This window comes from Rutilus rutilus (assembly GCF_951802725.1).
Source record: "Rutilus rutilus genome assembly, chromosome: 11".
NCBI lineage: Eukaryota > Metazoa > Chordata > Actinopteri > Cypriniformes > Leuciscidae > Rutilus > Rutilus rutilus.
The window spans coordinates 33,017,136-33,030,237 of NC_140216.1; positions in this window are offsets into that span (position 1 = coordinate 33,017,136).

Genomic DNA, 13,102 nt, shown 5'->3' on the forward strand with positions numbered 1-13,102 from the left:
CTCTTACATCCTAGATAGGTCCTTGTTCCTATAGATATTTGAAGGCTTTCTCAGACAATACAAGATTAAAACTCAAAACAAAAGATGCCTTAAACGTACTACATACTATTGTTCGCTATATTTTGTTTTAATGTCACAAGAACGCTTTTTGTAAGACAAAAATCTTCATTGCCACACCTTAACCATAAATTATGCCACACCATAAATTAGTGTTTTCCGCACACCAAGCTATCATATGGCTTCAGAAGAATTTAAATATAGTTTGAGTTGTATTTTTATTGTTGTTGTTTTTTAAATCATCATTGAGCTATCCCTTTCACGATGCCACCAAATGCAATAATCTTTGCTCATCTAAAGAGTCCAACATTGACAAAGCAATGCCATCATCTGTTTACAGTACAAAGAGTTTAAAAATAGTAGTTTTGATTGGTGTTTTACCTTCAAGCCTCAATTATTTTCAGACTACATTTTGAAAACCCCAGTGTTGTGAATGAGCAATAAAAACAAGTGTGCACCAGAGGGCATCATCGCACAAATATACAAAATGACGGGCAATAAACATGCTTCTAAATTCTGTTAATGGAAATTATTTTTGAGGAACCTTGCGAGTCCGAACTCATCATGTGCCGCTGAACCCGTCAAACCTTGGCCTCGCGGCATGCATTACCATGAGACGCTGATTATGTTAATAATTTCACCCACCTTTGGCCTTTTCAGATTATCACTGTCTGATGGGTGAGAGCCTTAAGAGATTGTTGCCTGGAAACAACCTGCGCATTAATTGCCAATAATTCTATGTAATCTGTTCAGAAAGATAGACTCGCTGGTGCTCGTCTGGGTGGTGTCAGTTTAATTAAATAGAAACCCAGGGAAAGTTTCACCTTCCTGGGGAAAACAGCCCATTTTCACATTAGTATCGGCTTTTCTGTCCGTGTTCATGGGTCGGTGCATAGCCGTCAGGTCATTACTGCTGGTAGTGATGCACTTTGAGTCACCCCATGATTTATCTGATACTTCGCATAACTTGTGTATTGCTTGTGCGGAGCAGAGATGTTGACATCCAAGGAATTGTTTTAAGTGTTCAGTGAGTATTCCTTGTGTCTGCAAAAACATCTAGTGTGATATGCACCTCTTCTCGCAAAATGTGCTGCGTAACACGAGAATGAACCTCATTGGTTCTTGCACGTCAAGCGAACATGCTTGAGCTTCTGCAATGTGAATAAAATCCTAAATTCAATCTGTTCTTCACATAAAGCGATTGTGTCTCTTCAGAGAATTTGGACTAAACCGATCAATTCATGTGGATTAGTTTTACAATCTCTTTATGAACATTTTGAAGCTTCAAAGAAGTTATAGTTGCGTAGCTGCCAGAGGAGGGACAGAAATCGCTCAGATTTCATCACAAAGATCTTCATTTGGGTTCCGAAGATGAATGAAAGTCTTACGGGTCTGGAACGACATGAGGGGGAGTAATTGACAGTTCGCAAAGACCCGCCCCCTTTAGTTACTGTTGCTATGGCTGCTCTTACGCCACACCATGTTCTCAAATAGTCAAATCCACCGGCGTTAATCTACTGACTTTCCTGACTGCTTTGTTGGACAAAAATGGTGGATGGCGGATTATGATTGGTCAGATCTCCTGTCAATCCGACTCCCTGCTTACCCTTTAAAACTGTCCCTAATTTAACTAAGGCCTTCTCCTGGTTTAATCTAAGCCCTGTCTATGAAACCAGGACACAGTGTTTTTAACAGAGACTATTTATAAAGCTTAGAAACGTGTTTCCTTTTGGCACTGAATTCAAGTTCAGCGCTAATGCATGACTTTTCCTCCCACTTAAAATATTCTGAGCCTTTTGAAAGAAAAATAGTCAGGTGTCTAGGAAAAAATCTTATATTTTAGCTTTGATGGAATTGAACATTTGGCAAAAAGGTTTCAAATTCCTAATCCTTGATTGAAGAAATTCTGTAATGCTGAGAGTTAGCAACCCTGTTAAAGGTGCATTAGGAGCCATTTGTTGAAAGTGAGGTGGAAAGTGTTTTGTGAGAGCATTCATTCATAATAAAGGAGATCTTTTGTAATTGTTATTTAGAGAAGTAAGAAAATGGCTTTTGCGAGCCGTGTGGGAGTGAGTCATTAATTAACTTTCAGCAGCCTAATGAAAGACCTCTAAGGAAAGAAACACACTAATGAGATTAACAACGGTGTAAATAAATTAACTTCAGCACAGCCCTATCAGTCACCATTGCCGCTGACACCAATTGCTGTTGTTTAGCAAAATCACTTCAAGTCAGTCTGTTCTACGGTCTGTTATCATTGCCCTTCTATTGGCCTGTTCTGTATTTTAATAGAGATTTCAAATATGAGCAAAAGCACTCGCTTGTAAGGTTTATGATTGCACAGCCATATTCACGGAATAGATGGTAAAATGTACCATCTCTGTCATTTCACTATGCCTATTTGTACTTGCAAAGCTATCAATAAATTGACATGTAAGAGTGAGACTCAAAATTAAGCAAAATGTTTTGTGTGGATTGTCGAAATGTAGGAAAGGCTATGTAAGCTCGCGCTAAATCGGGCCAAAGTCCGGCGTCCGACCAGCGCGGAAGGTCTTAACGTGTTGCTGTCCTTTTCTCGAGGCAAAGTATTTTTTGATTAAATGCAATATTAAGCATATATTTACTCGTTATTTCATCTGACTTAAAGTGAGCGAATGTTTGACTATTCCTTTTAAGCATTAAATGAACAATGCCAAAATCAGTTAGAATAATCACATGTAACAATTTAATATTTCAGATATCAGAGATCAATTCCACAATCAATTCAAATATCTAGAACATGGTTATACATTGGTTACACCAAATAATCTTACCCAGCTTGAGAGAGAAAGAGAAAGAGACCACCTATCCAATCCACGTCCAGCCAAAAAGAGCCCAGAGAGAGGGAGCACACCTTCCTTTATCCTCTTTGACCAGGTGACATGGGGGAGACCACCCTCAAACCAGTTTTCTCTAAACTTCTATAAACCTTATTTCCTTTTATTTTATCTATCTGGATAAGAGATATCTGTACCACTCACTTTGAGACATTTCAAATGACACCAAAAACATAACAGTCAATGATAAACATTCACATTAAACCATGTTCTTGTGTGAGTTCTTCGTTGTTTCTGAGAAACAAATCAATACAGAGATACAGAGAGATGGCGCCGGTGTACGTGGCATGCCGTCTGATGTCTCTGCTACTTTGTGCTATTTTTGTGCTTCTATCTGCATCAAACTGCTACTCGCTTCTGGTTTATGATCGCCAGTTACTTCTGGATATTCGAGACTCTTTTGTGGCCACATATAAACCAGAGTTAAAAAGCTCTGTGGCTGGTTCACAATCCTGCTCTCCAAACTCTACCTGGGATATTCCAGAGTATCTGTGGCCTCATGGTGTTCCCCGCAGAAAGCGCCGCAGGAGACGCGGCAAGCGCGGAGGGGTTGCTGTCAAACTGAAAATGGCGCTACACGCCGGCCGCGCCGCCCGCGCGTCCAGCTTCATCTCCATGACGACGTGGAATCTAGGCGTTGGCCGATGCGCTGGTTGGCGTTTGCTAGATCCACCTGTTCGCTGGCTTCGGACCATTCTCCAGGACTCTCATTCGACGATCCCCTGCTACCCTCCGATCCGTATTCGCCGCGGTGGAGCTAATCTACAGAATCTTCGATCTTTAAATAGAGTCTTCTCTCCCGCGATCTCTGACTCGGTACCTTCCAGGATGGCTCTGATTAATGCTCGGTCGCTAGTCAATAAGACGTTCATTTCTACCCACGCATTGGATTTTATGTGCATCACAGAAACTTGGACGAAGGTTGGTGATTTAAGTCCTTTTGCTGAGCTGATTCCGGCAGGCTGCACATTCTTTAACTCTCCGCGCTCTTCTGGCCGCGGGGGTGGTCTAGCGGTGATTTTAAAAAACAGTTTTAGTAGTTACTGTCGCTCTGTTCCGTCTTCAGTCTACAGTAGCTTTGAAGTACAGCTGTTGCTACTGGAATTTGACGATCCTGTTTTGTTAGCGCTGTTGTATCGCCCCCCTCACCTAGTGAAAGATTTTATAAGCGAATTTACTGCTTTTATAGGTGAATGTGTAACTAATTACAGCAATATTCTTCTGCTTGGGGACTTTAATATTCATGTGTGCTGTCAGTCAAAACCTCTAACAATGGAGTTTTTAAATCTCATCAATGCATTTAACATGGTTCAGTGGGTGAAAGATCCCACTCATACTCATGGTCACACTCTGGACCTGGTACTCTCACATGGTGTTTCCATTACTGATGTTCAGGTTTTTGACACTCTGATCTCTGATCACATGCCTGTACTGTTTTCTATGCCCTTTCCTCCTTCAAGATCGCACATTACTCATACCGCACAATGGACTCGTTCCTTTTCTCCCTGTTTCCGTGATGAATTCACTAACACCTTTAATGAGGTGTGTCTGTCTCTGTCCCTGGAGTCACCCTTACCCGACTTGGATGCTGAAGAACATCTTAGTCTGTTCAATACTGTATGCTCTGAGGTTTTAAATACCACTGCTCCTTTAAAAACGAAGAAGCCAAAACCTAAGACTGAACCATGGCTCAATGATACCATCCGCTCTCTGAGGCGAGCATGTAGAAGAGCAGAACGTAAATGGAAAAGTGATAAGCTACAAGTTTCTTATGAAATGCTGAAAAACTCCCTCAGTGCTTTTCAGAAAGCCATGATGTCTGCTAAGTCTAAGTATTTTTCTAATTTAATTTTAAAAAACCATCATAGTTCAAAAGCCTTATTTTCTGTGTTAAACTCTGCTCTAAATCCTCCTGTAAATGTGATTTCAAATCCCTCAGTATCATTATGTGAAGGTTTCTCAAGGTTTTTCTGTGAGAAGATCACCTCTCTAAGATCTCAGTTACAACCTTCTGCTATTGTCTCACCTGAAATGGGTTGTTCTTCAGCCATATGGAGCGTCTTTGACCCAGTTTCTCTTCTGTCTCTCAGAGAAATTGTTGATCACTTGAAACCTTCCTTCTGCTCTCTTGATGTTCTTTCTCCCCGTATTTTGAAACAAATTTTTGATTCAGTTGGAACAAGTTTGGTGTCTTTTGTGAATAAATGCTTGAGCACAGGGACTATCCCTGATAGCCTAAAACAAGCTACAGTTACACCTCTTCTCAAGAAACTTTCACTTGATGATAGGGATTTTAATAATTTTCGACCTATCTCGACACTACCTTTTATTGCAAAAGCATTGGAGAAAACGGTTCTTAATCAACTCCAGTCTTTTCTTAGCTCAAATCAAATTCTTGAAACTTTCCAGTCTGGTTTTAAGCCTCTGCACAGCACCGAGTCTGCTTTATTAAGGGTCTCTAATGATATACTGTTAGCGACTGACGCTGGTGACTCGGTCATCCTAATAATGTTAGACTTAACCTCGGCTTTTGATACAGTTGATCATAAAATTCTTTTATCCAGACTAGAATATTCTGTGGGCATCCAGGGAACTGTCCTCAGTTGGTTTAAATCATATCTAACAAATAGAAGTTTCTCTGTTAAACTTGGTAATTTTTCTTCCTCGCCTGCTCAACTCTCCTGTGGAGTGCCGCAGGGGTCTATTCTCGCACCCATTCTTTTTTCCCTGTATTTACTTCCTCTGGGCTCCATTTTCAGAAAGCATGGTGTATCATTTCACTGCTATGCAGATGATACACAAATTTATTTGCCTCTGAAACGCAACAAAGATACTGCTCTGAAATGTCTTTTTGCATGCCTAGAAGAAGTAAAAATGTGGTTTTCTCAAAATTTCTTATTTCTGAATGAATCCAAAACCGAGGTTATAGTCTTTGGCCCCCATGACAACTTTAATAGCAGTAACATTGATCTGGATCACCTCTCTCCAACTTCATCTTGCATTAAAAACTTAGGTGTTTTCTGGGATCAGAACTTCAAATTTGAAAAACAAATTAATGCAGTGATTAGTTCTTGTTTTTTCCAGTTACGTCTTCTCTCTAAGATCAGATCCTCTCTTTCTGAGAAAACCTTAGAGATTGCTGTCCATGCGCTCATTACATCGCGGTTGGATTATTGCAACTCCCTCTACTATGGCATACCCAAACACTCTATTGCTCGTCTCCAATTAGTACAGAATGCTGCTGCAAAGTTTCTCAAAAGAAAACGCAAATTTGATCATGTTTCACCTATTTTAAAATCGCTGCATTGGTTACCTGTGCATTTTAGAATTGAATTTAAAATTCTTCTCTTTGTTTTTAAATCCGTAAATAATCTGGCACCGAGCTATTTGTCCGAGCTTCTCTGTTCACATAATCCCACACGAAACCTGAGGTCTGGTGATCAGAAACTTTTGTCTGTCCCCAGATCACGGTTAAAGAATAGAGGAGACAGAGCCTTTGCGATTGCTGGCCCTAGGCTGTGGAACAGCCTTCCATTTTACATCAGAGCGGCTCAATCTCTAACTGCTTTTAAATCCTCTCTTAAAACCTACTTTTTTTCTTTAGCTTTTAATACATTGTGAGTTTTTGTCATGAATATGTGGTTATGTTTTGTATCTTGTGTATTGTTCAGCACTTTGGTCAGCCCTGTTTGCTGTTTTTAAATGTGCTATATAAATAAATACAAACTTGAAACTTGAAACTTGAAACAAAATAAATAAATTGCTCTCCTCATCTACAGCGGCCACAATTTCAGCTTCATTTCCACACCTCTTACCCCTTAAATTATATTATAGCAATGACAGGACAGAAAATGTTAAGTAAACAATACAGTTTGTAACATTTTGTAAAAGTTGCACATCAAACCTCAAGAAAACAGTGCAGATATTCAGACGAACTCATCGATATTTAGGCTGCTCGCGATTCACCAATGCGTTTGTTTTAGTTTTTTATTTAGAAGATGACATACGAAAGGTTACACGTACTAAATCAGTGCAGTATGTACTCCTCATACTTTGTAGTAGTATGCAAATTGGTCTCATCTAACATTAGCACTCCTTAGTGTTTGAGAAGGCTGCTGCTTAAACTACAAAAAATACATAATCATTGATTCATGAGTTCAGAGTTGAATGAGTTAACCAGCATCACCTCGCTAAGTCATTATTGGTGTAGTTCACGTGGACTCTTGGCTCTTCCTAATAAAAATGCCATGCGTGGTTGTATGTCATTTTAAATTCTGCACATTTTCATTCAGAGTAACGCTCTGATCGTGACCCCAGATCACACCTCGACAATCTGTTCTTGATGAATGAATTTATTGTTGCTGATCTTGTAGCTCTCGCCCATCAGTATTTTATTCTCAAACCACTGAACTCCAGACAGAGAAATGGATATGCATTTGTTATTGTACGCATCAGAGAATATCTTTCAAACATTTCTTAGAAAAAGAATAGCATGAATATATCTTGAAGATAATGTTGTTTGTAACAGTATATTCGTTTAGAGGAAATCAGGTAAATTATAAAGACATTGCAGTGAAAAATGTCAGTTTGATGTTTTTCGAGTGAACACAATTATAGGCTGTAAATGACAGATATAATGGAGATGTAAAATTCTTCAGTCAGAAATGATGCTTTCTATGATGAATGTTCATCTTGTAAGTGTTTGAATTTGCTTCACTCTTATGACTAGGTTCTTGTGAAAACAAGCAGGATTTCAGATACACCAGAAAAGACCTGAATGATTATGGTCATTTGTTGTACCTGTTGAATCATCTAATACAGTGGTTCTCAACCTTTTAAACTCCAAAGTTGTCTAAAACAAAATTCAGCGGCGCCATGGGTTCCATGTTTGTTACAGCAGAATCTCGGAGGTCTCCAATAGATTAATTAGCAGAAGTTATTACTCCTCTACCTGTGCGTGACGTCATTTAACGTCATTCCTACATTGTTGAACCAATGTGGTTCAAACGACAGAGGTGGAGAGAAACAGTCGTGACTACTATGGTAGTAATTCAGCGAGTTACATTGTTGTACGGGAAACACACCCCTGGTTGAGAACCACTGGTCTTATGCATACACAAAGCCTAAAATAGTGTTAAAAAAAAGCTTCAAGTGTAGCTAGAGTACAAGCTTTTGTAAGCCTTCAGTGATAATAAGTCACAGTCTTGTGCTCTTCTGTCTGATGATTTTGTTTACCAAGCAACAACCAACCTTTGGGGTTTATCAAGCATTACGAAAAAAAAAGAAAGAAAAAAAAAAGTGCCATGGTAACTACACTTTCTGCCAAAATCCATAGTAACTGCATTTATTTTCATTACTAGAACACCAGGGCTACATTTGTAAGGTAAATTATGGGTGCTTATGTGAATTCTGGGTATTACTAAGATGTTCTGGTTGGTTTAAGTGGTTGTTTACTGGCCAAAGCCCTCCCTAAAGTCTGTAGATATGGATGCTCAAGATTCTGGTTACGCTTTATTTTAAGGTGACGGAGTTACGTTGTAATTCCTAAATAATTATGGAGTAATATTAACTACATGTACTTATAGAGTTAGGGTTAGTTTATTGTAATTATGCATAGTTTACTGTTATTACTATACATGTAACTACATCACCTTAAAATAAAGTTTTACCGAGATTCTCTTCAAACTATTGCTTTGTCACAAATTTTGTTGACCTGATAATAAAACCTTACCGTAAAAACAGGTTATTGAAATACCCGATATAACACTGAGACTGCATCATTTGGTTATGAAACACATTTTACCTGCACACATTGAGCCCTGCATTCATATACTCAAGTGTTTTGTCATTAGGTGAAAATTCAAATCCCTAATCCTAACTATGGGCAATGGAAGTGGAGATTTAATTAAATGAATAACAACACTGTGGGTTTTTTTAGTGGATGCTATGGTTACAAAGGAAAAACATTTAAAATAATAATAATAATAATGGTAAAAAGTCATACTTCAGAAAAAAGTTGAGACACCAGATTAAATGTACTTTCTTTCTCATTCTCTAGTGACGACAGAGGCTGATGGCAGAAAGAGAAGGATCATAGGTTATCAGGCGATTTGTAAGAACATGCTCCGGTAGTAAAAATAAATCCATCGTTGTTTAAATCAACAAAGCAGCGTCTCAGATATGTGACCCTGCATCACAAAACCAGTCACCAGTAGCACGGGTATATTTGTAGCAACAGCCAACAATACATTGTATGGGTCAAAATTATCCATTTTTATTTTATGCCAAAAATCATTAGGATATTAAGTAAAGATCATGTTCCGCTGAAGATATTATGTAAATTTCCTAACGTAAATATATAAAACATTTATTTTTGTGAGTGAATGCAGCACAATCGCGAACATAAATGGACAACTTTAAAGATGATTTTTCTCAATGTTTTTTTTTTTTACACCCTCAGATTCCAGATTTTTTTTATTTAGTTGTATCTCGGCCAAGTATGGTCATATCCTAACAAACCATACATCAATGGAAGACTTATTTATTCAGCTTTCAGATGATGTATAAATATCAATTTAAAAAAAATTGCCCCATGTGACACTGGTTTTGTGGTCCAGGGTCACGTATATTTCACTGATACGGGATTCGAATGCGGAGCTGTGGATTACAGTGGAAAAACATCAACAAAAGCCCTCATATCTAAGATCTCTCATACCCTTGGGGGATGTTTGTCTTTTGTACATCGTTCATTAATTTCATTCACATTGACTGCGGAAATTACACCTGTATCGGTGACCATGAGGCCTTTCATTTTAAGCTGGTGTTTTCTGCGCGATGATCGATGGTACGGGACGATATCATCGGCTTAACTTGATCTGTTCATTCAATACGAAAGGATTCACAAAGCGAGACTGACAGAAGAACACACATATTTCTTTGTTTTTATTTTCATTTTGCGTGTAATTGTCTTTGCTGTGCATATGCTTGCGGGGGTGGCTAGCGACGTCCAACGCCAGAGCGTTGCGAAATGGCCATCTGTCTGCAATGTCTGTCAATACACACAATCCAATAAGAAAGGCAATGTAATTCGCAGGAGGCCTTTCACACCTCTAGACTCCAAAGGGTGCGCAGACACGCCGCAGGTTTGGATCGTGTCACTAAGCCGCCATTCATCCTCTGAACGTGTGCGCGGCATGATAGCGGGTATTTAGCACTCATAAAACCAATCCTGTTATGTGGATGTGTCTGTTGTTCTGATTCATTCTCATTATCTCTCTCCCACATTACTTTCATGTTCACTGTACTTGGTTTATTGTTTGTGTTTCTGTTTTTTTTTCCAGGTCTGTTGGGATGGATTGTAGGCTAATTCCTCCCTGTTCATGTTCCTCACCCTTTCGACAGCTGTTTGGATCCCTGGAGGTAGTTCACCTGTAACTCCTGTTACACAGCATCGAATAGGGCTCTACAACATCTGCTCAGCCACTGCAATACTTCTGACAATAGTGATTTTAAAGTAGGATTTCAAATAACAACTATAAGACATGAGAAGCTGCATTAACGTGTTTTTATAGTTATGAATTATTGTTTAGCCTAAAGTATCTTAGCCGTGATAAAACCACTGTAATGCACAGGCTCAAGAAGCTTATTGCAGTTGCAAAATAGTGGTCACAGCAATTTAATAAATAACATTTTTATTTACATCAAATATTTACATAATTTACAAGTATTATTTACATTTACATAAAATATTTACATAATTTACAAGAATTATTGTCAGAGTAATTTTCACCGCAAAGTAATTAATTAGCTGTATGCAATATTAATGTCAAATAGGAACAAAAATAGTTGTCAGCGACAAACAAATGGACACGTTTTTTGCATGCCAATTAAATTTATTTTTTTATTAATCAAATTATATTTTCATTGACTTAAATTATATGGCATTTTAGTAAAATGAATGGATATGACAAAACAAGATATTAACTAAAGTTGGCACATTTCCCCACCAGAGTTTTTGTTGTTGTTGTATGAATATGAATATCTGAACATGCAATACATCAAAAGAAAGAACAGAGCCTCTGCTTCTCTCAACACGTATAAATATGGATAAGTTTAATAAAAAAGCAACATTGAGCAAAAAGCTGAGAAAAACTCGTTTTTGTCAAAGACTACATCCAGATTGGATTCAGAACCCCCAAAGCTTGCACAGTCCTATATCTCATCCTGGACATTTCATTCGGTAACATTAGGCAGTTTTGATTTATATGCTGTATAAGGTTGATGATTGCGTTATCACACATGCTTGCTTATGCTATCGCTTGTTTCTGCTTCTTTTGTCTGTGTTTTTGATCCAGAGATCTGTACTCTTTCAGGAGATGTGTAATAGCGTTCCCTATCATACAACAGTGAAAACCGGAAATTTCCTTCAATGACGGGGAAGTGTTGTCTCATAAATGACGGAAATTAATATTAAATTGAACTGTGGTACAGTCACATTAAGGTGTTTACTGTAGGTTGGTTCGTTCTTCTTCAGTTAATGCTAACGGCTAACAAACTTGGCTTCTTTGAGTACTTTAAAATAACTGGATATCAAGCATGCTAGTTTTACCAATTTTGCTTTATATTCATGTGCATTGAATAGCAAAGTGGTTTACTTCATTTAGAAGTAATTGTGACATTGCTGGTAAGGTTCTTTTTTTTCACTTATGCCATGATCTGGGCAATAAGAGCATTTTTCCTCACGATTCCATGATTACACGTCACTTTACACACTCGGGCTGTCATTTTGTCTTGTCATAATAACCCTCTGTTTTTAAAAGGGATACTCCACTTTTTTTGGAAATAGGCTCATTTACAACAATCAGAGTTAAACAGTTGAGTTTTATCATTTTGGAATCCATTCAGCCGATCTCCGGGTCTGGGGGTCCCACTTTTAGCATAGCTTAGCATAATGAATTAAACCGGACAAGACCATTAGCATCTCTCTCAAAAAAATGAACAAAGAGTTTCGATATTTTTCCTATTTAAAACTTGACCCTTCTGTAGTTACATCGTGTACTAAGACCGACGGAAAATGTAAAGTTGCGATTTTCTAGGCTGATATGGCTAGGAACTATACTCTCATTCCTGCGTAATAATCAAGAAACTTTGCTGCCGTACCATGAGTGCTGCAGGCGTAATGATATGACGCAGCGCCTGATAATAGTCCCCAGCTCGGTAGCCTATTATCAGGCGGCATGCGCTGCGTCATATCATTACGCCTGCTTCACCCATGATACTGCAGCAAAGTTTCTTGATTATGTTCATTTTTTTGAGAGATGCTAATGGTCTTGTCCGGTTCAATTCATTATGCTAAGCTATGCTAAAAGTGGGACCCCCAGACCCAGAGATCGGCTGAATGGAATCGAAAACGGTAAAACTCAACTGTTTAACTCTGGGGGAGTTGTAAAATGAGCCTATTTCCAAAAAAATTCGCTTTAAGTATCCCTTTAAGGGCTAGCCTGCATGCTCATAATTTAACATAAAATGCAATTTCCAGTGATTATTAGCATGTATTTATTTATTTTTAAATGGAGTTCCCAATGAATGGTGTGGACAAAGCACATATTTGGCACTTTTTTTTTTTTCTTTTTTTTTTTGGAAAGAAAATTAAGAAATTAAAGCTGCTTTTACCAGCCATATATTTTGGCTATAAACAGACAAAATCGTGTCACTATTCAGATGTTGTGTTATAATAAAGTGTGACCCCTTTATTCATAACTCAAGTGACTCATCAATGTTCGTTTCTTAAGATTCTTGTCTAAGTCTTTGATTAGTTTGTTGCAGGTATAGCTCTGATTGTAGTATTAAGATCCGTCTCGGGTGATCTGATCAGAGGTGGACAGCACGACAGGTGCGATCGCTGAAACGTGCTGAAATGTGAAACCACATTTGGAGTATTTGAAAACTGTACGCTGGAGATGCATGTTACTATCAGGTGTAAACAGAAATCTGTCTCGCCTGACCGCTTGTGATCAGATCACTCGAGGTGGATTTTAATCCCAGGTGTAAACAGGGCACACGGCTTATCTCCAACATCCTCTCATCCGTTACCAGTGTCTGGAGTGCAGGCTCTGTTTGTTTCCGTCCAAGCCTGTCAGAGCAAGCATGCTGCAGTTCTTCACAAAGCC